The following is a 26,410-nucleotide window of genomic DNA, read 5'->3' as shown; positions in this document are numbered from 1 at the left end:
TTTTGGCCATATTCTAAAACATCAAGAGAAAGGAGAAATTGCATATTTTATCATTGAATGGCCACTTTAAGCCTTAACATTTGGTGGCCCTAGTGTGGAATAACCAGAGCTACAGCTCAGATTATTCTCTTAGGGAAAGTGAATGTCAGTTTGGGGGTAATTTTCATAGGTTTTCTGTATCCCTGATAAAGAGGCACTAATGCAGAGGCCAAGATAGCTCCAATGGTTAGTCATCTTATTTATGGGCAGTGCAGGTTGAGATGTACTTCCTCCTGAAAGAAAGAACGTCATTTCCTTATAAATTACCTATTGTGCTGGTTAGCTATAGTGAAGATACAGTCACACCTGGGAAGCTTATAATTGAATCAGAATCTCTGAGGGTGGGACCAAGCCACCAGTATTTTCTAAAAGTTCCCCAGGTTATTTTAAAGTACAATTAAAGTTAGAAACCACTGATTTAATGGAAGGTCTACTCATGCGTATGTATAGCGAAAGTAACAATAATTATTATTGTATGAACCAGGGTTAAAGGGTCTCCTCTTTCCTCCCCAAGTTCCTTTAGTTGTAATTTTTTTTCGGATGTTAATTTTACTTTATTGGTATGTTTTTAAAGTGCAACAGCCACGGCTTTATAGTTAAGAAGGAAAGTACTCTGTACATTTGTGCATAGTAATTTTGTTTCATTCTTTTTCTTATCTGCTCTCTTTTTTCCTATTTAAAATACAATGTATTATAACTAGAGTGAGGCAAAAGATTCCTATAAAACTTATTGCTGTCAAAACTCCTTTCAATGTAAGATCATCTCTGGCAAGTAGAGGAGTAGAATTTAGGGGAATCAACAGAGATGCCTGGGCAACGTTAGATACTGTAGACTTTGAGGAGTTCCAATCTAGTGCTCGTATTGCCACGTAAATTCGGTGGCTTTTATGTGTCTCTCCATCAGGTTGATGTTCAGGTCTGTTTGTGAAAATTTCTGGGGAAAATGTAAAACATCTCCTTGGTACCAGATGGCTGAGGATTTAGTTTTGATGAATTCACTAAAATGGCATAGTTGTAATCTTATATCAACTTTCCTTCTTACTAAAGAGATAACTCTTTTTATGGCATTCCTATTTTCTGTGATTACAAAGATCATATTTTCAAGGAGATTTAATTGATCAATCAGTCTATGTTTCTAAAACTCTGCATCAACTTTTTATTGTTATTCTTCTAGAATACTGGAAGTGATAAAATAAGTTCTTGTAATTGACATAATTCCTCTTAATAAATTAGCTGTGGATGCTCTACTCCCTTTGTTTGATCTCTGGTCCTTCCCATATAAAGCTTTGCAATAACTATGGTTATAATTAAGCATTTATGCTATACACACATCAGTAAATGCATAATTTTCTTTGCCTTTTTAACAATGGTGTTTAAAATATATGCTCCCATATCAAGCATCATTCTATGCATGAGACCAGTAAATATCTCTCTTGCTGACAAATAATTCAACATTCAAATTTCCACATTTTCAGAACAACAAATAAAGCTTCTATCTCTCTCTGGTAGTGTTTTATTTTCATTTTGCATCTCATTTGTTTGTCATTTGAATCCACACTGCCATGATATAGAGATTTTCTCTTTTTCTTTTTTATGGGTGGTAAGAAGGTTTTTAGTGTGTTCTTACTCTTTAGGCTACAGACACGTTTTGTTTGATATATCAATAAGAAAAGTGTTCTCAACAAAAATTAAGGATGAAAATGGAGACTAATGATTCCTTACCAAACCAGGCCACTGATGTTTTACTGTTTCTATCAGGAGGCATTCAGAAATATGTTAGGGTTTTAAGCAACACAAAAATATATAGACACAGCCAATCTCTTTTTTTGTGCTTAGAGTCCAGTTTGGGAGATAAGCCTTACACTTGAAAATTCTCCTTAAAACAATGTCATGATATACATTCCATACAAATCAAGATCCAGTATGTGCATCTGAAATAGGTGAGGCCCCGAGGCTGCAGTGGTGAGGCTTTGCTTATTGCAGGAATTTGAGATGAAGGATGTCAAAATAATTACAAATATTTATTGTAAGGAAGAAAATGACATGAAAGTGTGATAGTTAAGGAGTTGAGGGCCATTTAAGAAACCAATCTTACGAGAAAAGCATGAAAAACAAAAGCAAAGCTGCGCTATGTACTGCTATCTGGGAGAGGATTTTTGAATAACAGACTCTAAGGAAAGGAGTGGCTCAAATTGTTTCAAGTTAAGGAATTATCGTCATCTTAAAAATTGATTTACTTGGAAATGAGGTACAATTTTTTAAAAAGTCTAATGCTTTATGCTTTATTTAGTAAAGAGTTGAGCTTTGTTTAGCTTTAAACCCACTTTTCTCCTGTAGAATGAAATAGGCCTGTCAGATGGGCTCAGGGTCCAGAACTAGATTTGGGTTCTAGGTAGGAGAAAAGACAGATATCAAAGCTCCGGAAGTAGATTGTGATGTGGGCACATGTAGATTGCCCACATGGGGAGTCAGAGGTGAATGCTAGAGGAAATATACCGGGTAAATGATGGATGGCTAGGGTACAAATGAAAAAAAGTAGTCTAAGGTGTGAGATGTCAGTAATAGGGAAAAAGACAAGCTCCAGAGCAGGACAGGGTGAGAGAGGGCTGGACTTTCTGTACTGGGATCCTGGGAGTTTATTTTCACTGGATACATGGTTCTTAAGTGGACCATTAGAGCAAATTGTGTACCATTTGTGCAGGCAGTAAGCATGAAGCACTTGAGAAAGGCATTCAGTTTTACTTCTTTGGATAAGAAGCTAAACACAGCAAAATCAGGAAACTGGATTGGTATTATTTTCTCAAAATAGATTATTTGTGCTGTGAGGAAGGAAGGAAATGCTACAATTACAAAAAATAATGTGAAACACAAATCATTAGTCGTCATTAGCCCCATCATTCTCTAAAGGAGTCTGAGGTATGAGAAGAAATAAACTAAATGAGGACATTGGAAAGCAGGTACTATTAGAAGAGGGACTAGAAAAAGAGAGAAGGGATTTAAACAATTAGGCAGTGTGTCTTGGCTCCACTGATTTAATAGTACATTAATGTATTTTATGACTACCAGAGTCTGTTTGCCAAAACTTGTGTGTGCCCTGCTAGTATTTTTAAGTGGGAACCCATTCAAAGAAATAAATTATTGGAAAATATTTCCTGTTATGGGGGAATCTTTGAGAGGATACATTCTTTTGAAGGAATACTTAGGTTTATTGGTTATTTTTATTAGAAGGAAATATATCCTCCATAATGGTTTTGTTTATGTCCGAATTTTGCTTCTGGTTCCAGTCCATTCATTTTGGCACATATGCAATTATTTGGTCAACAAGGAAGAATGAATAAATCCCCTGTAGTGGGCATAGAACAGTTTTATATTGCCAAAGTTTCTGTGGTTCCTGTGCCTGTCAGAATCTCCCAGTATTTCTGGTCTTTGCCCTTTATATAAGGCATGTTGAATCACATCTTCCCATTAAAATAGTATATCACTATTTTAGAGCATGAATTTCTATGCCTCTTACTTTTTTTTTTTTTGTAATGGGTAACTAGTTCAGATGCATGAACATTCTACGAAGGAGCATCTGCTTTATATTATGTACAGAACACCCTGCAAACAAGGGAGGGGATTGTCACCAGACTCCCCTCACCATGCTTTACACTGCTGTCTTGAGTCCCACAGAAGCAGTTCCCTCCTAGTCCAAGGCCAAGTAGGATGGAAGCAAGAGTATGATAAGAGTCATGTCTTTAATTTTTAAATAAAAATATATTTATATTTTCAAAGATTGATTTTTTAGATTACCGCCTTTAAAAATATCATTCTTCAGAAAATGAGATAATGGGTGATTCTTTCTTTGTTGTTGTTAAATACAAATGTTTAAAGTTTTGGCATGGCAATACAAAAATCTAGAAATATGTTAGTCCATTCATCCAAATATCTATAAACCTACAGACCTACGAATATCTATAAACCTATAAATGCTACAGACTATAGCATTTTTAAAATAGTGATATTCTGACATTCCCAATATGAAAGTTTAACCTTAAAAAACCAATACATTGTACTCACCTTGACATTCAAGTGAAAGCTATTAATGAAGATAAAGGATCTCTCTGATAAATTTAAAAACAATTTCAAGTTCAAGGCAGACCATGCATTGCATACATACATTTTCACATATATAAAATAAAATCCCTACCTTCTAGAAAATCATTTTCTAATCAGAGGGACTGACATGCACTAGACAACTGCAATAAAGATTTTTAAGTGATATAATTAGAAGTATTTTTTTAAAGGTTATAGAAATTTATAGGAGAAAGATATCACCAACTTGTCATAGAAAGCCTCACACAGAGCTACATCAAATGGCTTGAATCATTTAGCTCCAGAGAGCTGACTTGGAAAGTGATAGTCAAGGATTTTTTCCATTGACCCAACCTATTTACCCACCTCCAAACGGAATTTATCTGTTTGTACCATTACTTTTGTTTGGACCACTCATGAAGTCAGAGGGAAAACAGGCTACTCAGAAGTCTGGTACAAATATAGAGGAGCCACAGGTGGAGTCCAGTTATGCAGAACGAACCTAAATCAATTAAATATTAACTACAAAAAAAAAAAAAAACCTACAACATAGATAATAGTGTCTGGGATCTGAGAACATAACTGAATTGGCCTATGAGCAAAAAACAATTCATTTAAAGTACTGACATTTGCAACGTGAAGAGTTAGACTGCTCTGTTAGGAAGAAATGATTGTCTTGTTTTAAAAATAAGCTGCTGCCCGACCATATTTACTCTGATGTAAACTCCTACAGACTTCAACGTGTACAAAGTTGAGCAGATAGTTTCCAAAGAATTCATAAGAACAAATGCCTGCACACCACTGTTCCAGAGTGGAGGTTGCATGGTGAAGTGGAAAAGCATGGGCTTGAAAGTTAGACAAACCTATCCTTGGATTTTACTTGCTAGTTAGAAGAGCTTCAGGAAGTTATTTCTTAGGTTTGAAAAATACAGATAATAATACCCTCTTCATAGGATTCTTTTGAGGATTTAATAAGCTATTATATATGTAATGCAAAATGTTAAAATTGTAATGCTCGCTGAGGTGCTGAGCTCTGTCAAGTATGGCATACCAAACAAAGATGGACCGCCAAATAAGACTTTTGTGATGGAGGAAACCAAGAGTCAGTTTCAGAAGTCCCTCAGGAACCCCTTAGCCAGATTGAGATCAAAATAAAGAATGCTAGTCAGTAGAAATGTAAAGCGAGCCACACGTGTGATTTTAAAGTTTCTAGTAGTCACATTAAAAACAGTAAAAATTTCCTAGAAATTATCATGCTAAGTGAAGTCAGCCATACAATGAGACACCAACATCAAATGCTTTCACTGGCATGTGGAATCTGAAAAAAGGACAGACGGAACCTCTTTGCAGAACAGATGCTGACTCACAGACATTGAAAAACATATGGTCTCCAGAAGAGACAGTTTGAGGGGTGGGGGGATATGCTTGGGCTGTGGGATGGAAATCCTGTGAAATTGGATTGTGATGATCATTATACAACTACAAATGTGATAAATTCATTTGAGTAATAAAAAAAAGACTTTTAGAATTAAAAAAATAGTAAAAATTAAAAGGTAGCAATTTAATACTATATTTTATTTAATTCAACATCATTAAATATTAGCAGTTCAACATATAACATGAAAATTATAAATGTAATATGTTGCCTTTTTTCATACTAAGTCTTTTGAAATTGGATGTGTATTCTATATAGCACACCTCAATGAAGAGCATAATTCAAGTGTACTTTGTGACTATGTCTGTAGTACCACACAGGTAGATATAAACACACATATTCTCAAAGTATGATTCCTGGACTAGTAACATCAGCATCATGTGGGAACTTGGCTAGAAGTTCAAATTTCAGACCCATCTGAGATCTACTGAATAAGAAACTCTGGAGGTGGGGCCTAGCATTCTGTGTTTTAACAAGCTCTCTGGATGATTAGAACATCCATTAAAGTTTGAACACCACTAGTCTAAAAGAGCACACTTCTCAAATATTAATGTGGATGCATCTGACTTGAGGATCTTGTTAAGTGTGGTATTTGATTTAATAGGCCTCACGTGGAGCCTGAGCTGCTTCATCCCTAACAAGCTTCCTGTACTGTGGATGCTACTGGTCCAGAAGACACTGGGAGTGGTAAGGGACTGAGCAGTGGTGGTCAACCCCAGTGCAACCTCCAGAGTTGAGAACCACAGATCTAGAACCTGAAAAGGGTAGGAAGAGTTCTATGAGATAGATTATTGGAGAAAGGTCTGAAAGTACCATCTCCTCCTTCAGGACAGTGTCTCTTCTTTCCCTGAAATCTTAGCAAGAGGGATTTAAAAGGATCCACTTGAAGAGTTGGAGTTTTTTTTCCTAGAGTTTGGAGGACTCAGTGATCTGGCATCAGGTTCACACCCATGATACAGGGGTGGTAGGAGTGATGGCAGTGAGTTACTCTGGCAAGGGATCCAAGGGGGGCCGTGCTGTGTCTGGGAATAAACTCCCTCTTAAGATGGGTGAACAGATGCCTGTGATTTCCTGTGGTCCAAATGTGAACCCTGAAAGAAAGAAATCCAACCTCAAAACTTTTCCAGTCCTCACTAACTGGACAATGTGTAAGATACAAGAGGATTTCAGAGTCAGAGCCTGAGTTTGACGGAGCCAACTGTCGGCTGGTGGAGGAGGTCCAGTGAACAAAGAGCCCCAGCTTCGCAGAGAAAAACAAATGTTGTGTATTATTTATATATAGAATTTTATAAAAATGTGCAAATGAGCTTATTTACAAAATAGAAACAGACCCAGAGAGATAGAAAACAAAATTTATGGTTAGCAAAGGGAAGTGATGTGGGGAGGGATAAATTAGGATGTTAAGATTAACATATACACACTACTACATGTATAATAGAGAACCAATAAGGTCCTAGTATATATAGCACAGGGAACTATACTCAACATCTTCTAATAACCTACAAGGGAAAAGAATCTGAAAAAGAATATATAAATACACACACATACACACATGCATAACTGAAACACTGTGCTGTATACTTGAAACGAACACATTATAAATCAACTGTACTCCAGTAAAAACAAAACAAACAGAACCAAAGCGCCTCAGTGCAGGTCTAAGAGTTGCAGCAGGACGGGCCTTGCAGGGGAGCCTCTTACAAGCCCAGGACAACACACACAAGGGAAAGAATAAGCTTGACTATTTTAAATGTTATAAAATATGACATTACATATATATATATGACACATATTTCTATATGTATTATTATGTACTTGTGCTTAGAATTTTTAATATTTTTTCACACCCAGAGAGGTCAATTACGTAAGAGCCCTGAACCCCCACATTCCAAATGGGGAAGGTGTATAACGACTGTTAGCAGGTGGGGAGGATATGGAGGAGAGAGAAGGCCCAGGTGTCTGCTCCCATGGGAGGAAGCCCCCTATGAGGAGGGGAAACGATGTGATATTTATTGTTTGCCTTTGGATTATGGTCAGAAATAATATATTCAAACTTCAAAGCTGTATGGTAATGACGACGTAAAATCTAGGGCTTTGTAATTTCTGAGGAAGTTCAGGAAAGCCATGAATTGGGTACCATTTTCTTACAGGAACAGGAGAAGAGGCTGTGGGGAATAAAGGACAGATGTGTCAGTGCCATAATGGCATCTTATGAGTCCCGTTTGTTCATTACAAAGACTATGGTATGAAGTCCTATAGGTGCTATCTGCACACTTCTTTTTCTCAAATAGGCAAAGGCTAGATGAAAAAGAAGTGTCTGATCATTACATCGATTACAAATCAATTACATATAAAAGTTGGATCCAAAAAGTAACACTGAACTTTATCACACCATCATGAACACTCAATAAAATACACATTTGCTCCCAAGATCAAGAGACTAGGTCACTATAGTATGAAAGTCTGTTAAAAATATTTACTTTGAAGTCTCCTGTTAACAGCCTATCTGCATTTTGTAGCTTTGAGTCAATAAAATTTTTTCTTAAAAAAGAAAAAAAAATCCTTTTCAAAGTTCTGTGTTCCTGCCTGCTAGGAAATTAAAAAACACAGTTAAATAGGTTTGTAGGTTTTATTGATGTATGTTGTTTTTTGATCAAAACATGTCATCCTCCAGGGCTAGAAAAAAGAGAGATACAAGTAAATATACCAATTTTGACCTGTTTTCTCTGAACAGATATCTTGTGGATTGTGATTCCTATTATTTCAAATCAAAGTACTTCCTGTTATTTCAGAGCTTAAGAACTCTGACGTGAGTGAACCCGTCATTATCTATCATGCACTAAACTTTCTTTACAAGGAAAAAAGATCCCTTCCTAAAGATAGCCTCACATTTCTTAAAGGACATGATGGATTACAATATGCACAGAAAAAACCCTCCACATTATTTCAATGAATACTTGAAAGTGATATACGTGAAAAGCAACTGCTACGGAAATAGAGTGGCCAGGTTTTCTCCAGGAGAAAAGCATTAAAACGCCAATAGTTATTTATATTATAATATCTATTTATGTATATATTATTATAGATGATATTGTGTATTACTACAAATATTTATAATTATACAATAAATATGATATATATAATTATAATATTTCGTCAATAATTTGCATTAATATCTTGGGGATATGTCACATACTGGCTCTTGAAAATATAAAAGTTTACCACTTAAAAATTATGAAATAAATATAATAAGTCCTGGTTAGCCTAGAATTTTGTGGAAATTCAATCTGCAAGTCTAATTATCACTCATAACACTGTATCGACTCAAATATGTCGCCTTTCCCCAACACAACTTTTCTTTTTGATTTAGAGTCAGGTAATCCGCTAGTAAGGAGAATTATAGAAGCCTCAGAGTTCTGATTTTTTTAATCAGATTCAGCAGTCTCCAAAAATTGTTGACACTACCAGTTCTAACAAAATATCTGTTTAATTGACAGGACTTTTCAAAGATGATTAAATTCTAAACTAAAAGTATCCTCTTAGATGAGAACATTCATCTATTTTTCAAAGGAATGTTTTATTTTCTGGTGAAATGTTTGTTAATGAGAAACTGCTGATGAACAGGAGATTTTTTTTTTTTTTTTCAGTCAAACTCTATTACTAGTAGTTATTAAGCAGCATGCTACACCAGGCAGGAACTATGTTGGAGTCTGGGGAAAAAACTGAAACACAACTTGCTGACCTCTGGAAACTGACAATTGGGAAAAGAATCCCGTAAGTAAATACGTAATTCATTAAAAGATGTTAGGTATTGCTACCAGGATATGAATAATGGTCTATTTTACTACAGAGATTGGAACACAATTTCCTGGAGTAACTGGACACAATTTCAAAAAAAGAAGACATTTTGATCTGGGGAAAATGCGGAACAGGTAGATTGGGGCACATTTGTGGCATATAAGTGATTGAAAGATAAAAAAAAAAAAACGCAATACAAATTTCTATTTTTAGGAGTTCCCATCGTCGCCCAGCGGCAACAAATCCAACTAGTTGTTCACAAGGATGCGGGTTCAATCCCTGGCCTTACTCAGTGAGTTAAGGATCCAGCACTGCTGTGAGCTGTGTTGGAGGTCACAGATGCGGCTCAGATCCCACATTGCTGTGGTTGTGGTGTAGGCTGGCAGTTGTAGCTCTGATTTGACCCCTAGCCTGGAAACTTCCATATGTCACAAATGCAGCCCTAAAAAGCAAAGCAAAACAAAACAAATCCATTTTTACTGAAGCTTCAGGATTGCCATCAGCATTCAGTACCTTGCTGGCCATGTAACAGCTTCCCATAAATACCCATTGATTGAATGACTCCAGAGGATGTAGACTAAGGAAATACTGATGCTCTACTCTGCACTACTTATATCTGTTCACCAATTTTGACCTCCTTAAAAAAAAAAAAAAAAAAAAAAACCTGTAGCTCCCAATCCATAGCTCTGGTAAACTATGAAAGAGGTAAAAGCTGCTCCAGGTGAGACAGAAAAAAGGAGTCTATTTCATCTCTTCCACCGAGGGCCTCCGGAGCATCCCTTTGCTTTAATTAATGCCGAGTGTGTCCTCACTGTCAGAGCACATGCTGAGAAGAAGATTCTGGGGCAGCACAGTTTCTGTTGAAAGCAGAATTAAAAGGTAATGTTAAAAAAAAAAAAAGGAAGAAAGGAAAAGGAAAGCAACATTTGTGTTTAATTTGGAAAATATGTGTGAAAGGAATGTAGGTGGAAGAGGCAAATCTGAAAAATGAGAATTATTCCAGTAAAACCAATAATACTATTCTTTACTTACAGCTATGTGACCCATTACATATGCAAATTCTCTGCATATCTCAAGAGGTTTGCAGAGGAGTGATTTCAGAAGTGAAAGACACTACTTCACTCTTCAACGAAGAACTGGAAGGGTGAAAGGACAAGTTTAATTTTCTCAGTATGTGCCACAAGCTAGGTAAGAGCAACAGATTGATTGTAACTAGAGTTTGGCACATGATATTAAAATTTATAATTGTGTATTTCCTTATCATCAAGGGCTATCTTAGCAATGTCTTTTCATCACCTGGCCAAGTTCCTAGCACACAGGAAACAGTTAAGAATGCTTGAATAAAGGAAGACATGTCTAAATTGTGAATTACATATTATGAGGCAAGCATTCTTCCAACTAATGATACATGGCAGTTCAGTCTTTGACTATAAGGTCAAAATATCAAACTAAATATATGCTCCAGGGCAGTAGTAGGCAGATTTTTTGCTGTAAAGGGTTAGATGGTAAACATTTTAGGCTTTTTAGGGCCAGAGAGTAGCTGTTGGAACTATTCAACTCTGCATTGTAGCGTGAAAACAGCTAGGAGCAATAGGAAAAGAAATAGATGTGACTGTGTTCCAATAAAACTTTATTTATAAAAACAGGCAGTGGGTCGGTTGCCCAAACCCAACTCATTTGGTACAGTTTTGTTAAAGATATGGGTAAGAAATAAAGCTGTAAAATATTTAATTTTATATCATTAAAAGCTTCTTTGATATTGGAAAAACCAAAAATATTATTAATATTAGATCTACAAAATTACAAAAAAAAAACCTTCCAGAACTACTGGTTTGCTTATTTATAAAATGTTTGGATTATAACATTTTTATTCCCCTGCTTCTTTGATCTAGACGAGTATGTAAGAAAAGTATGCAATAAACCACTGAATGATGTTGCTTACATATCTATTTTCATTGAAAACTGCACAGGTTTTGCACTAGCATTTCTTTGTGGAAGAAAGGTGGAAAGATGATAGAAATGAAGAAGTAAGGAGAGGAGAGTGTGGGAAGGAAGGAAGGAAAGAACAAGAGAAGAAATCAGTTGCCCGTTACTGCCTCAGGTTTTAATATCCACACTTATATGTATTTACCTGTCAAAATTCACATTTTCAGAAATAACTCTATGTCATGTTTTATTATAATACTAAAGCTAAAAAATGTTTACTACCCTGATATTTATGTGATTTATACAAAAAAGTTTCTGTCCCGTTTCAAAAATTGGAAGAAAGTGACTATGATGCAAAATACAGCTTTAGAAAAAAAAATCCTACTCTCTAAGCAATCATATATATGGCATGTAATTGTAACTAATAAGCACAGTGCAAAGTGCCAGCTGTGAAAATTTATTGCTTGCTTTAGCTACATGAACATAAAGAGTTTGACTCACAGACACCAGAATTTAATGTCATATGTAAACAGTTTGTCCTCCTTTCTTCCTCCCTTTTGTTTGTTCCTAGATTTGACTAAAGAAAAAAAAAAAAAAAGTCACTCCAATGACAGTAATTGTTGCCTAATGGCAAGCATGCTGTCAAATTAGCCTAAGTGTCCATTTAAAAGCAAACTTTTATGTGGTTTGCTAAACTATTAAGGCTATTAGTTGAGACATGGAATTGATTTATTTTACCCATTGCATTAACCTCATCTTGCATACTCATCAGTTTCTTATACAGGGCAAAGTAAATGCACCTTGATGTTTTTATAAAATTCAATTTAACGTCGAGCCGTCACTTTTAAATGCTACCCATTGCTATAATCATAAGAGGGTGACTAAGATACCCAGAATCTTCATTACTAGTAACTAAATGATGCTTCAGTAATAGAGTCCTCATGGAAAATGAATTTCATGCTACTATATGCCAAATGTGATTAGTAGCAAATAGGCTTTATTTTTGTAGGATTTTAGGTTCTTTGATCCAAAAACCAAGAGATAGGCACTTTTTAACCTAACTGAAGAAGTTAGAGCAAGATCAACTGCTTTAACAGTTTTAACAATTTCTGCTTCACAGTAAAAAAGGAAATACTTGATCTGATAAAGGCTTGATATAAACACAAAGTATATAAGGCAACATCATTGTAAAATTCTAAAACACATATTTAATAATAAATATATATGAGAAAAGACATATGTCCAAGAAAACTATACATGTTCAGAAATAAAACCTAGCACATGTCATATGGATTGAGTCTGTATACAGATTATGGTCACTACCCAAGGACACACAGTAGCACAGTGCTTCTGGTCATCCCTTTTTTTTTATGGCCATGCCCAAAGGATGCAGAAATTCCCAGGCCAGGGATCAAACCCATACCAGAAGAGCAACCCAAGCCAGTGCAGTAACAATGCTGGATTCTTAACCCACTGTGCTGAACGGGAATTCCTGGTCATCCCGCTTGATTAGAAAAGAGTTTTTTCTTTACCAGTCTAGTCCTACTGCTTTAATTAAATGTTATGGAGCAACAATTTTTGTTTGAAGAATCTCCTTACATTTCCAAAGCAATTTTTACATCTTCCTTTTCTATATATTCATTCATTCATTCATTTGGTTACCATAGCCTAGTCTACTATAGGCACGCTTTCACTCTAAGCACCATATTTTAGACACCGTGTGACGCTAACACTTAGCATATTAGTCGAAACTGAACATACCTGTAGGCAAGGAAAGCTATGAAGCAGCGATATATCAAAGCGTATAAAATGGAAAGTGGAGAGAACTAGCCAGGCAATAGGGGAGCGAGGTATTGAGAATACTGAGAATTCACATTTACAGAAAAGAAAAAAGGATACAAATTAGTGCAAGTAACAAAGAAGATAAAATTTGAAAAGAAAATGAGGAATCAGGTTTTTGTACATCATGGAGGATACAATTTGTGCACTAATTTCTGACCACTGAGAGCCCCATTGCTGTTTTAACAAAACATTGCTTTAAAAAAAACATATCAGTAAATTTCAACAGTGAGGTCCCTAGCAACCTAATTATTGCCTTAATAAATATCATTAGCATAATGAGTATCTAATATCATTTTTGATTATTATTGGTAAAAAAAATTAAGGTTGACAATTATTAAATTTCTGATAAACCTAGAAAGGATTCACCCAAAGAACTTATGTTAGAAATATCAGAATAATAATTTCATATTATTTTTTTAAATGCTTTTATTAACTATAATGAAGTTAATATTAAGAAGGGCTATAGGCAGTTCCTGTTGTGGCTTAGAGGTAACAAAACCCACTAGTATCCATCAGGATGTGGGTTCAGTCCCTGGCCTTACTCAGTGGGTTAAGGATCCTGTGTTGCCATAAGCTATGGTGTAGATTCCAGATGTGGCTTGGATCCCGCATTGCTGTGGCTGTGGTGTATGCTAGGGGCTACAGCTCGGATTTGACCCCTAGGCTGGGAACTTCTATATGCCACACGTGTGGCCCTAAAAAGACAAAAAAAAAGAAAAAAAAGGGCTACAGTATTGTGCCATACTATTCTCTAGATTCAGAAACACTTTAGGGTAATGGTGGTAGAATATTAAAAAATCTATGTGTGCTTCTCTATATTTAATCCTATTTACACATGGATTTCTTGGTTTATCAATTCTAGTCAAAATTTATGACTTCATACCATGAAAGATAAGAACATGTTCATTTATATCACTCATCACTGCTTTCACCTGCCTCCTCACAATTTCTTTAATTCTTTTTTTTTTTTTTTTTGCTATTTCTTTGGGCCGCTCCTACGGCATGTGGAGGTTCCCAGGCTAGGGGTAGAATCGGAGCTGTAGTCACCGGCCTGCGCCAGAGCCACAGCAACGCGGGATCCAAGCCGCGTCCGCAACCTGCACCACAGCTCACGGCAACGCCGGATCGCCAACCCACTGAGCAAGGGCAGGGACCGAACCAGCAACCTCATGGTTCCTAGTCGGATTCGTTAACCACTGCGCCACGACGGGAACTCCACTTTAATTCTTTATTCTTGGTTACTTTTGCAATTTAAATCATATTCTTCAAACTCTGCTTATTATGTCATCAGCCATGGACACTGACATGAAGATGCCTTTCCCCTACCCACCATCTCCTCAATTCTCCCCCCACAAATCTATTAGCTATACCTTTCCTTTTACACGACTGAAGCTAAAAAAACTTTGCATGCTGTTTTGTAAGTTATATATAAGTCAAATGGAAGATGTTCCAAGTTGACCACTGAGACGCTTGAGAGGCATCCTCCAGGTAGATTTTGGAGGACACCATGGATTAATGTCTGACTCACACCTGAAAATCTGGAATGCTGGATTCTGTGGATGACAGACTTCTGTGACATGCAACAAAGAGCAGTTTAATCACCAAAGCTGGGCTGAGGTCAAGAGAGGCTTTAATTTTGACTGAAGCTCACTTAGAGATATTTACGATACAATGCATGTCTGCAAATACTAATAACAGAACTGAGAATACTGTGTGTTTGTGTGTATAACCAGACAACTTTTATTATTTGAAAATGACTCTAAAAGTCATAGAGACCACTTAACCCCAATTCACAGTTAGGACAAAATAGCCCGTTGACATGTTTTTGAAGAATAAAAAGGGGAATAAATAAACACATTTTGTTTAATTTATTCTACCTATGGGTTACAATAATGGCATGTATTTTAGGGGTTAGTTATCTAATGTAGAAATGCCAAGAAATCACCCCTGTATATGAATAAATATTAAACTGGAGAAAGCAAGTAAGAATTTCCAGGAAGAGTTATTGAAAAAATACAGATGAAGCTTACCTTTACCCTAAACCTACAGAAAAAGTTTCCAAAAGTGAGATCTGGGCATCTTGGTCCTTCAGGTAGTTTTGATGTCTAGCTGTGGTTGTTTATAATAGTTATAGATGAATATTAGACTCATTTTAGCAAATCATTATGCCTATTCTCTCTCTCGCCCTCAAATAAACCTGTGGAAGTTTTATTGTATATACATTAAAATTATAAAACAGTATATCCAATCAAATTATATATAACACTATATTATACATAAGAATATATGTATAAAATATGTATATACACATATAATTCTAGCAATTATTATACATGATATTAATAAGAAATCTCTAAAGAAAGTGGGGGAAAGATTTGGTTTATTACATGGTTGTCATTGGGGTTTAATCTATGCAAAATCATTTATGAAAGACTTTATCTCTTCCCTAGAGAGGTTTCTTTCTTTTCCTGGAAGAGGTTCATCAATTCCCACTTAACAGAAAATGGCACAGAGATTAAAATAATTTAAGATGATTTAAACCCAGGATTTTTGCCCCCTAAGTTTGTGATCTTAACTACCTAGATATCCTACTTCACAACTGTGCTTCATTTGAGATCATGTCCTTAACAATGAACTCTTGAGAAAAGTCAAATGATTCTGGTTGATTGTCATATCAATTTTTATGTGCTTTTTATTACTTAAAGATAAAGGATAGGTGATTAGATACCAACATTATCCTAATAAGTACAAATATTGAGAAATTCAGTGGAATAAGGAAAAGACATGGCAGCAATTCACAAGTGACTTGTAAGGACAAAACGTCTGGAATGGTAGTCTGCTCTTAGATTTCAATTTACATGATTGACGTTTCTTTCAAATGCTCTACAATTCATACAGACAGAAACAGATGGGCCATCTGTTTTCAAGTTTCTCATCTCTTTATAGCTCAGACATATTTTGTGATAGCCAAGCATAAAGGGGAAAATGGCAATCCTCATGCATGGTTCACCAACTCTTATTTCTCCCTTCCCAAGGTCAAACTTTCCTCTAGAAGAATATCCAAACTTCTAAGAGAAGAAAATAGTTTCTATTCATACATCCACTTGATGTGTGGACTTACACAGATTCATGCAGAACTATTTTTGCTCAAGTGCTTGGAAATTTCCATTGATTCCAGCTTCCAATAGACAAGCAACAGGGAACCTTCTTGACCTATAATGTCTCCAGGTCCTCAGAACATATAATTTCAAACTACAGTACAGGGGAAAAAATTATTCCTATAAGGAAAAACAACACTAAATCAAGGTGAAATCTATGATGACACCACAGTGAAATAAAAGTAGAATTAAGATGTGGTCCATCAAGGAAAATCTCTCTACCTGTTATATGGTTTCTCCCTTTTAATATTTAAGAGTTCAAGCATTTACATTCCTTCTTAGGTTATTAAAACAAGATTCTATTCAACCGCTTACACTCTGCATGTTAAAAATCTTCATATCCTATAAAATCAGAATTTCAAATAGAAACTCTCACCTAAGAGTTCTCTCTGAACTGCAATGGATGCTTAGGCAAATGATGGTAGTTAATTTGTTAAGAAGATTTATATAATTGTCTCTTTTATATGTGGAATTTCCTTATATCCACAGAGTAATGCTCTCTTCAAGTAAGCTGCTTATGGCCATTACCTATCCCACAGCCATAGAGAAAGCAAAGATCCTTAGCACAGATAACAGGTCACAATGCTGTTTAGGTTAATACTGAAATGTCATACAAGTGCCTTCTTGTCTGAGAGATTTTTGCATGATAAAATATGCATAAAACGTACCATTTAACCATGCTGAAGTGTCCAGTTTAGTGGCATTGAGGTCATTCACATTTTTTGCAACCATCACCACTATCTATATCTAGAGCTTTTTCATCACCCCAAACTGAACTCTGTACCTGTTAAATATTTACTCTCCATCCCTCCTTTCCCCATCCAGCACCTGAAAACCACTATCCTACTTTCTGGCTATTGAATTTGGCTATTCTAGTTACCTCCTTTAACTGAAATTGTAATATTTCTCCTCACGTGTCATGTAATTCACCTAGTATAATGTTTTCAAGGTTCATCCATGTTGTAACATATAGTAGAAGTTTGTTCCTTTTTAAGACTGAATAATATTTCATTGTAGTTTTACACCACATTATGACTATCTATTTATCTACTGATGGGCATTTGGGTTATTTCTACCTTTCACCTATTATGAATAATGTGGCTGTGAACATTGGTGTATAAATACTTAGTTTAAATTCCCTGCTTTCAATTCTTTAGGGTGTATATCTTTAAAAGTGGAATTGACTAGATGATCTGATAATTCTATGTTTAATTTTTGAAGAAATGCCATACTGTCTTCCACAGCATCTACATTATTTTACATTCCTACTAACAATGGACAAGCGTTCTGATTTCTCTACACCCTCACTAATACTTGTCATCTTCTGTTTTGTTTTGATGTATATGTAGATATCCATACATATGAAATAGGTGTGAGAAGTGTAAGGTGGTACATCATTGCAATTTTCATTTGTAGTTTCCTAATGATTAGGGATGTTGATAATGATGTTTTTGGCCTTTTTTTTTTTTTTGAGAAAAGTCTGTTTGAGTCCTTTGCCAATATTTTAATTCTTTGTTTTGTTTCAAATTATAAGTGTTTTATATAATCTAAATATTATTCTTTTGGAAAATAGATGATTTGCAAATATTTTCTCTCACTCCTTAGGTTGCATTTTCACTGTCCTGATAGTGTCCTCTGATGTAAAAACATTTTTGAATGAAATTTATTTACTTTTTTATTTTGCTGTGCTTTCAGTTTCGTATCGAAGAAGTCATTGGGAAATCTACTGTTATGAAGATTTCTGCTATGTTTACTTTGAAGATTTGTATTCTTTTTACATTTATTTATTTATTTATTTATTTAGTCAGTCTTTTCTAGGGCCACATCTGCAGTATATGGAGGTTCCCCGGCTAGGGGTCTAACTGGAGCTGTAGCTGCTGGCCGACACCAGAGCCACAGCAACGCCAGATCCAACCCTCCTCTGCGACCTATACCACAGCTCACAGCATTGCCAGATCCTTAACCCACTGAGCAAGGCCAGGAATTGAACCCACAACCTCATGGTTCCTAGTTGGATTTGTTTCCACTGAGCCATGACGGGAACTCCTTCTTTTTACTTTTATATGTAGGTTTTTCATCCATTTTGAGTTAATCCATGTATACAATATAAGGTATGGATTCAACTCCATTCTTTTGTATGTAGGTGAATATCTGTTTTTCCCAGCACACTTTTTGTGGAAAAAACTGTCCTTTTTCACTGAATGTCTTGACGTTCCTGTCAAATATCATTTGACTATATATGTGAGGGTTTATTTCTGGTCTCTCCATTCTATTCTATTTGTCTGTCAGTATGGATTTATGTCAGTACCACACTGTTGAACTATTGTAGCTTTGTAATAAGTTTTAAAATCAGGATGTGTGAGTCCTCCAACTCTGTTTTTCTTTCAAAATTGCTTTAGCTCTTCAGGATCACTTGAGATGCCATATGAACTTTTTTTTTTTTTTTGGCCTGTGGCAAGTGGAAGTTCCTGGTCCAGGGATTGAACCCAAGCCACAGCAGTGACAATACCAAGTCATTAACCTCTAGGACTCCCCATATAACTTTTAGGATAGGTTTTTATATTCCACACAAAAAAAGGGACTTTTACAGGAATGGCATTGAATTTGTAGATCTCTTTGGGTAGTATTGATACCTTAATAGTATTGTCTTCCAATCCATGAACATGGATTTTCTTCCCCTTCCTCTCTGTTTTGGACACCATCTTAGACATTAACTTTCTGGTTGAACTACATTCATATAATTTCCCAAACTCAACATGGCAACTGTCTAGTTTTATTTGTCTGTTTGTTCTTTTTCCTCTGTGACATTAAAAAAATGGTGATAACAGTGGCTGTAACTGTACAGTGAATACTTTTATATTAGATCTCTATTAATTTCTCTATTACTGAGAAACCTAAGTTAATGTTCAGATGCGACGTGTTCCAAGACAGAGACATTATCATCTTTCACACAAAACTGTTGAGATATCTGCATGTATGAGCTATCCACATATATACATCTATATGTATATATGAATGTATAAAATTATATATATACACACGTGTATATGTGTATGTATATATCTATATATATCTATATACATTCAGCACTCCTCTGAAAAGCCAGTAATGTCACAGTCACTTTGTTAGTGTACATATCCACAAATGAAAGAACTTTTTAAAAATATCATATATTTTCATAATTAGCTCAAAACTCTAAGGAATAATTTGTAAAACACAACATTCATAAATAATACATCCTCTTAAGTATCAATTTATGGCCAGTCTCCCAGGCACTATTCCTTCTGTGCCTTTAGAAAAATGATCTAAAACAGAGCAATATTGAGCTTAGTGAGGAGAAATTTAAAATCCAACCACAGCCCACATTACTCTTCCTTTCCTGGTACCTGAATAGTGATGTTCTCCAGTTATTTTGATACAGCTATACATGCTTTTCTGTCTGCGTGCTACATAAACTAAAGTGCTAGATAGTATATTGAGTGGAGAGAAGAGCCCTACCGATGCTACGTAATGGTGAGAGACCACAATTTAACAGGACAAAAAGTGTTCTGCACAAATTCTACAAAAGCCAACTTCCTGGTCCTTAAGGAAGTGAGTTCAGAGATGATGCATTTCAGGTTTATAAAAAACTCAGGACAATGAATTGTAACTACAAGTTTCCTCAATGCAATTAAAGACACTGCAGTCGGATACCATTTTGACAATAAAACTAGACAGCTTTTACAAGGAAAAGCTTTTCCAGGCAGCAGAGTGTGTTTTAATCAAATTCCACACTAAAAGCTTATGTACCATAGAGAAAATTCTAAAGTAAAATGTAAAAGCCTCCTTCTTTTGAAAAATTTACTGTTTGGTATTCCCTAAGCGATTGTGAAGTCCCCTTTTCATAGGAGATACAACTCAGAAAAGATTGATGAAATGTGGCAGGACAGCATCAAGGCTTTAGGACTATTAATTTAAAATGCCTTTCCCTTTCATCCTCTGGTGTAAATTGCCAAGCAATCATCATTTTTTCTTTACCTTTTTCTTTTGGTGATAGAGTTTGTGTCATACCAAGATCACAGTTCCCTGACATTAATTATGTACCACTGAGGTCTACCTTTTTTTCCTTCATGCCCAAAAGGGCAAATTCTGTGAGAAGATACGGAATAAACTGAACACCTGAGCTGCTGAAGTATTTCATTTCAGCTCAGGACTTTAGAAACCAGTGCTTGATTCTTATTTTTCTTGTTTTCTTTTTAAAAGCTGTGAAGAGGTCACTCCTACATTCAGAGCTACAACTTTTTGATAACTTCAAAACAGAATAATCATGTAGAAATAAAAAAAAAAGACATGTCCAAAGATGCTGTCCCTGGTAGTTACCTCAAATTCAAGACAAAAATCAACCTTCATCTAGTATATGAACATTTACAAATCACACAAACTGTGAGATATAAATGGAGAAGATCAGCAAACAACTACCTACAAAATCAGTGAAGTATGATCTCATAAAACCAAAGAATTTATAAAATTTCATTCAAAATCCTAAAACACTAAGCATTTTAATGGTATTTTTAATGTATGTATTAATATTTAGATGTAATTATTCTTCATTTAGAAAACTTTCTCTTCAACTGCCATAGACAAGTTAAATTTCATACCAAAGCACTTTGGAAGAGAACTGGGCTTTTCCTCATTCTTTGTGCCTTGGAACAGGTGGTGGTAAGGGGGGTTGACTCATACTCAATTCTTTAATCTTTAAAATATATTTTACATGTGAAAACTCTGAAGTTACAATCTATTTGGAGGTATTACATTGAATACATCTTAATCATCTAAGGCTACTTGTAAATGACAAAAATCATTGGTGAATTCAGAAGAGAAAGAAGTATTAAACTTTGTGTTTGCATTTATCCAAAGAGAAAACTGATAGCTAGTTTTTTATTTTTTTAATAGATATTATTGTTAAAAGTCAATACACCTTGTCTAAAGGATATGAAATTCACTCAGGCCTACAAATTATATTGTGCTGGTAGTTTTTCAACTGAATATATTTTCACAAAGCTCATAGGATACAGTGCTACATCTCAGAAAGGCAAAGGATCTCTTGTATTTATGCAAGTAAGAGAAGAAACTTCAAAAAATCAAAAAGGTAGTGTTTTGAATAAAAACATCTCTAAGAAAACGAAACAGTTTATATTTTTAAAGCTAGCTCTCATCCCAGAGTCATTTCTCTCAAATGAGTGTGTCTCCTGTCATTTCTCATCTCTCCTCATTTCTATAGTACTTCTTTGGCTTCTTCTCTTAGTCTCCCCCGCCCCAACCCCCCATTCATGCCCGAATATGTCAGAACACCTCCCTCTGGGAAGTTTCCCATGACTCCTTCACTTCCTTTCCAGACACCATCATCCTGTTCCCACATCAGCTTCTGGCAGAGCAGGTCATACTCCATGGGGCAGGTCTGTTTCCTGCTCCCTCCACCGCAGCAGACCCTGAGCCTTCCAAAGGCAGCCTTGGATCTTACTTCTGGTGCTCCCTCTCAGAACCTAGTACAGGTTGTTACCTGTAATCCCCACTTAGTGACAACCAAGAAATCCATGTTGTAAATAACTGATCAATAAATACACCAACTACCATAAGAATACAACAAGGACCAAAAATGAGACTGGAAGAAGAGTTAGAAGTGACATGCTTTATAAAAAAAGAGAAGAAACCAATGGTCCTTGTTTTAAGAAAGCACCTTAATAGGTTTGTTTGATTTTAAACAAGTAAGTTAAAACTCAAAATTTCCATTGTAGAGGAGTAAGCTAATTGTTGAGTACAAAAAGTTATCGAGAATTTTGGTTTCAGAACTCAGAAGTAGAAAAGGAGGAAGAGAAGGTGGCAATAAACTGGGACAAAGGGAACCATGAGGATTGAGAGGTTCCCACTGGCATGGAATGGATGAATATTTGAGGGAGAGCTAATACTGAATTTAAATGGCAGTCCACACTGTACGATGCTGTAAACCACCCCCACTACCCCAAATAGTAGAAATTTGTGTCCAATTATCATGAATTTGTTTTACTAGAGATGGGAGGATCCTGGGGTGTCTATGAGTGTGCCACGTGGAAGAAGCCATCAAGGAGCAAATGAAGAAGAGACTTAGAGTGAGGACTGAGAAATCAGCAGAAACAGGATAATGGAACAAAAGCTGAAGAAGAGAAACGTCAGCTCTTGGACAACCATTGCAGATAATCCTGAGAATATCCTTAAATTTGAAGTATTTAGCTCTTTTCTTTGAATATTAAAATCCAGAGTTGCCAGAAGGCAAGAAGATTTGAGAACTGTTAATACTATCTCACAAGTACTTAAAAGCTTCTTGTCTGAGAAAAGTTTGAATGTCTTAGAAAGCACTTTATCATTAGCAGAGCGATCCTGAGAATAATCTGAACCCTCATAATTTTTTAAAGAGCTAAATTGACACATAAAATGTTTTAATGAGGTAATATAAGAAAGTTGAGTCATCCTCTTCCCAAATCACACTTGAAAGGGTAAACCTGCCATCAACAATGACAATACATGAAACATTGTGTACTAGGTGACAAGAAAGACCTATGAATCTTAGTGAGATTGAAAACCCTTAGTGAGATTGAAAACCCTTCAGGGAGAGCAACCCTGATATGTAAATGAGAAGTCAGGAACCAGGCAACCTCAAGAGTGATGGTGTGCAGGAAACAGTGAAGAAAGCTCAACACATCAGGCAGGTGAGAAATTCTCACTGTAAGAGACTGACTTTTTCGTAGTCATACATGAAATAGGCTCTGAGAGGGTACAGCATCTCTATCGAGGAACCATGATTCCAATTTCAAAGATTAGATTTAAATCATAATTCCTCTGGGGGAAGACAATATGAAGGAGAGACCAGGTCTGCCTCCTCATTTTTTAGATGAATGAAGAATGGAATTGGGTGCAGTGGAATTCCTCCCAACACCATCGTTAATCTGCCCTTGTCTGAATAAGGGAAAGATCATGAATAACACAGGCACCCTGCATCATGAAAATCTACCATCTGAAATGTAAAAAGTTACTGTTGGATGTGACATTAAATCTGAAAGTTTTCAGAGGTGAGTTGAAAGCTGTACTATGTGTCTCTAACCTCAAAGTCAAAAATATTATGATTAGACATATGCTAAGTCACAAGGTGGCCAGCCATTTTTAGAGTGTTACACATAATTTACAATGACCAGAGTAAGCAGAAAAGAGCAAGTACCACGAAGCCAGCAATATTTTATGGTGACATCTGTGTATCTCAGACCCAGATATTTTCTCTTCTCAAGGAGACAAGCAATAGTTATATAAATAAGATCTACGAAAAGGTTTTGGTCTTTGAGTAAGAGATGTAATATGAGGATTGGAATTATCATTTAAGTGTGTATTTTGTCACATGCATAAGGGAATATTCATTTTTCTGAATAATTTTCAGGGTGATAAACCTTTCAGTTATATGACATTTTTATGTGTTTGGATCCACTGAATTTACAAAATAAAATATTCATACAAGAGAAATGAAGACACATGAAGACAAATTACCAACTGTCATCATCAGTTGAAATTCTAAGGGAAATTCTTGATCCAATGGGCTTCAATTGTTTAGCTGGTGTTGTCCATGATAAATATTCATGATTCCTGCCTTTGAGTTGCTGTCTTACATTCGTGGCCAGGAAATCTAAGATGGGATGATGTGATGTCACTTTGCTGTGGAAAATAATTTGCCTTTAAGAAATTGTTGTCAGCTGTTTCCTATTCAATTGAATAAATCTGTAACAACTACAGAAGGTGAGTAGTTCTCTTTCTCTCTGTCTCCCTTTATCTCCCTTTATCTATACGTACTATACATCTCCACCTACCCACTCATGTAAGTATTTCTATGAATGAAGAGACTAGCTCAATACTTTATAAGTAAATTACCAATTATAATTTCTTTTTAGGTATCTGTCTGTCCTTAGGGAAATTCTTTCTAAAGAGTTAAGACCAAGAAGAAAATTTAGAGACCTAAGAAGAAAAATAAATTAAACAACTCAAATTGTGGTTTAGAGTTGATTTTCTCCATCCACGTTATGTTAGAAAAAAAAATTAGTTAATAATTAATCCCATCTCCCTAAAAGCCAAATTCCATCAAATAGTGAGAATGATCTAAAAATCTTAAAAAATGTAGCCACAATTCTCTTTTATATGTTATATAAGAATATCAGAAAAGAATTTTGCCTAGTTATTACAAGATCTCGAATATTTATTCACTTAACATGTTTGATAATTTTTGCATTAAAGAAACATATACAGGTTATCCTTCAGGAAATATTCATACAGTAATGCTATATTAGTGTATAATTATGGTTAAAGATACCTACATAAATTCACTTTTGCCTCTATTTCTGCCCACAAACAAGCAGACACTGAAGCAAAAAACTATTGTGCTTCTAGCAAATTATAATGTAGTAGTTGTTAAACAAAGTTTTCTTAATTATAAAATTGGTGAAAGCTTCTGACTTTAAATGGACCTCCTACCATAAATACACAACATTGGTGATGAGACACAACTGAGATAAGTCAAAATGATAGTTTCTAAGTCCAATCACTGAGCTTTCATTCACTTGCAATTCAAAGTGTTCTATAGGGAGTTCCTGTCGTGGCACAGCGGAAACAAACCAATCCAACTAGGAACCATGAGGTTGCGGGTTCCATCCCTGGCCTTGCTCAGTGGGTTAAGCATCCAACGCTGCCATGAGCTGTGGTAGGTCACAGATGCTGCTTGCATCCTGCATTGTTGTAGCTGTGGTGTAGATCAGAAACTACAGCTCTGAATCAACCCCTAGCCTGGGAACCTCCATATGCTATGAGTGCGGCCCTAAAAAAAAAAAAAAGGCAAAGTGTTCTATGGGAATGTGCTTGTCAACTTGAGATAGAATATCAGAACTCTCATTTTTAGGCACTATTCATTCACTAATGAAGAAAAAAAGCTATACTAATTAATGCCACATGAATAAGGTAGTGCACATAGGTTACTGTATCTAAATTAAACTCTCATGACATGAGAAAAGCAGGTGAAATAGAGGGAATTGAGTGCTCTCAACATTTATAGATCATATTAGAGAAACAGGGAATAACATGGAGTCTTATTGATTTGCTTTCCATAGTATGGGATAACATGTATGGAGTGGCACTAATTTTATATGAACACATTCATAATGAATTAGAGGAAAATGAAATCAACTATATTTAATATCTTTCCTTCTTTTCCTCCGTTATGTTAAAAAAAAAAAAAACTATATCCAAGTTACAGGTAGCCCACGTGAGAACCATTTTCTCTATTTTCAGATTAATTTTGCTTACAAAATTAAATATTTAAATGGCAGAAATTTCACGAAAACTCAAGATATTGGAGTTCCCGTCATGGCGCAGTGGTTAACGAATCCAACTAGGAACCATGAGGTTGTGGGTTCGGTCCCTGCCCTTGCTCAGTGGGTTGACGATCCGGCATTGCCCTGAGCTGTGGTGTAGGCTGCAGATGAGGCTCGGATCCCATGTTGCTGTGGATCTGGCGTAAGCCAGAGGCTACAGCTCCGATCAGACCCCTAGCCTGGGAAACTCCATATGCTGCGGGAGCAGCCCAAGAAATAGCAAAAAAAAAAAAAAAAAAAAAAAAAACCTCAAGATATTATCACTTTCTTTGCTTTTGGAGATAAAGCTATCTTTTTATAATATGGAAATAGAGTGTCATGAAAATTGTTATTTTTACGTTATTAATTTAAGATTTAGAGGCAAGATGGTAACAGTGATGTCAGCGACAGTTTTATGGAAGAAATATGGCCTGCAGACTTACAGACATTATTTTTCCCTTTAACATCAGATCATATAATATAGACTATGCAGCATCCTAGAATGAAAGAGTTTACAGACTCAACATGCTCTCTACCATTTTTTTTCAGACAAAACTGAAAATATCCAATATATAGAGCTGTGCCACAGAAATATAGGTCCAAACTAACAAACAGAGACATTGATTCAGACATTCACTTTGAGGCTTTAATACAGGGCCCCAGAAGACCAAAAAACAGCTTGACACTGAGAAAAATGATTGATCACTAGTCTTCTAAGAAAACCTATGTCTGAGGGTATGTAA

At 35.7% G+C, this 26,410-nt stretch overlaps 1 protein-coding gene across 1 annotated transcript in view; it reads right to left on the bottom strand.

Moving 5' to 3' along the window:
* Positions 1-26,410, bottom strand: part of ZNF804B (zinc finger protein 804B) — a 506,757-nt gene that overhangs the window by 284,367 nt on the left and 195,980 nt on the right. The gene's annotated exons all lie outside the window — the stretch shown is intronic.

Source organism: Phacochoerus africanus, chromosome 11 (genome assembly GCF_016906955.1).
Source record: "Phacochoerus africanus isolate WHEZ1 chromosome 11, ROS_Pafr_v1, whole genome shotgun sequence".
Lineage (NCBI taxonomy): Eukaryota > Metazoa > Chordata > Mammalia > Artiodactyla > Suidae > Phacochoerus > Phacochoerus africanus.
This window is presented reverse-complemented; position numbering and strand designations above follow the sequence as displayed.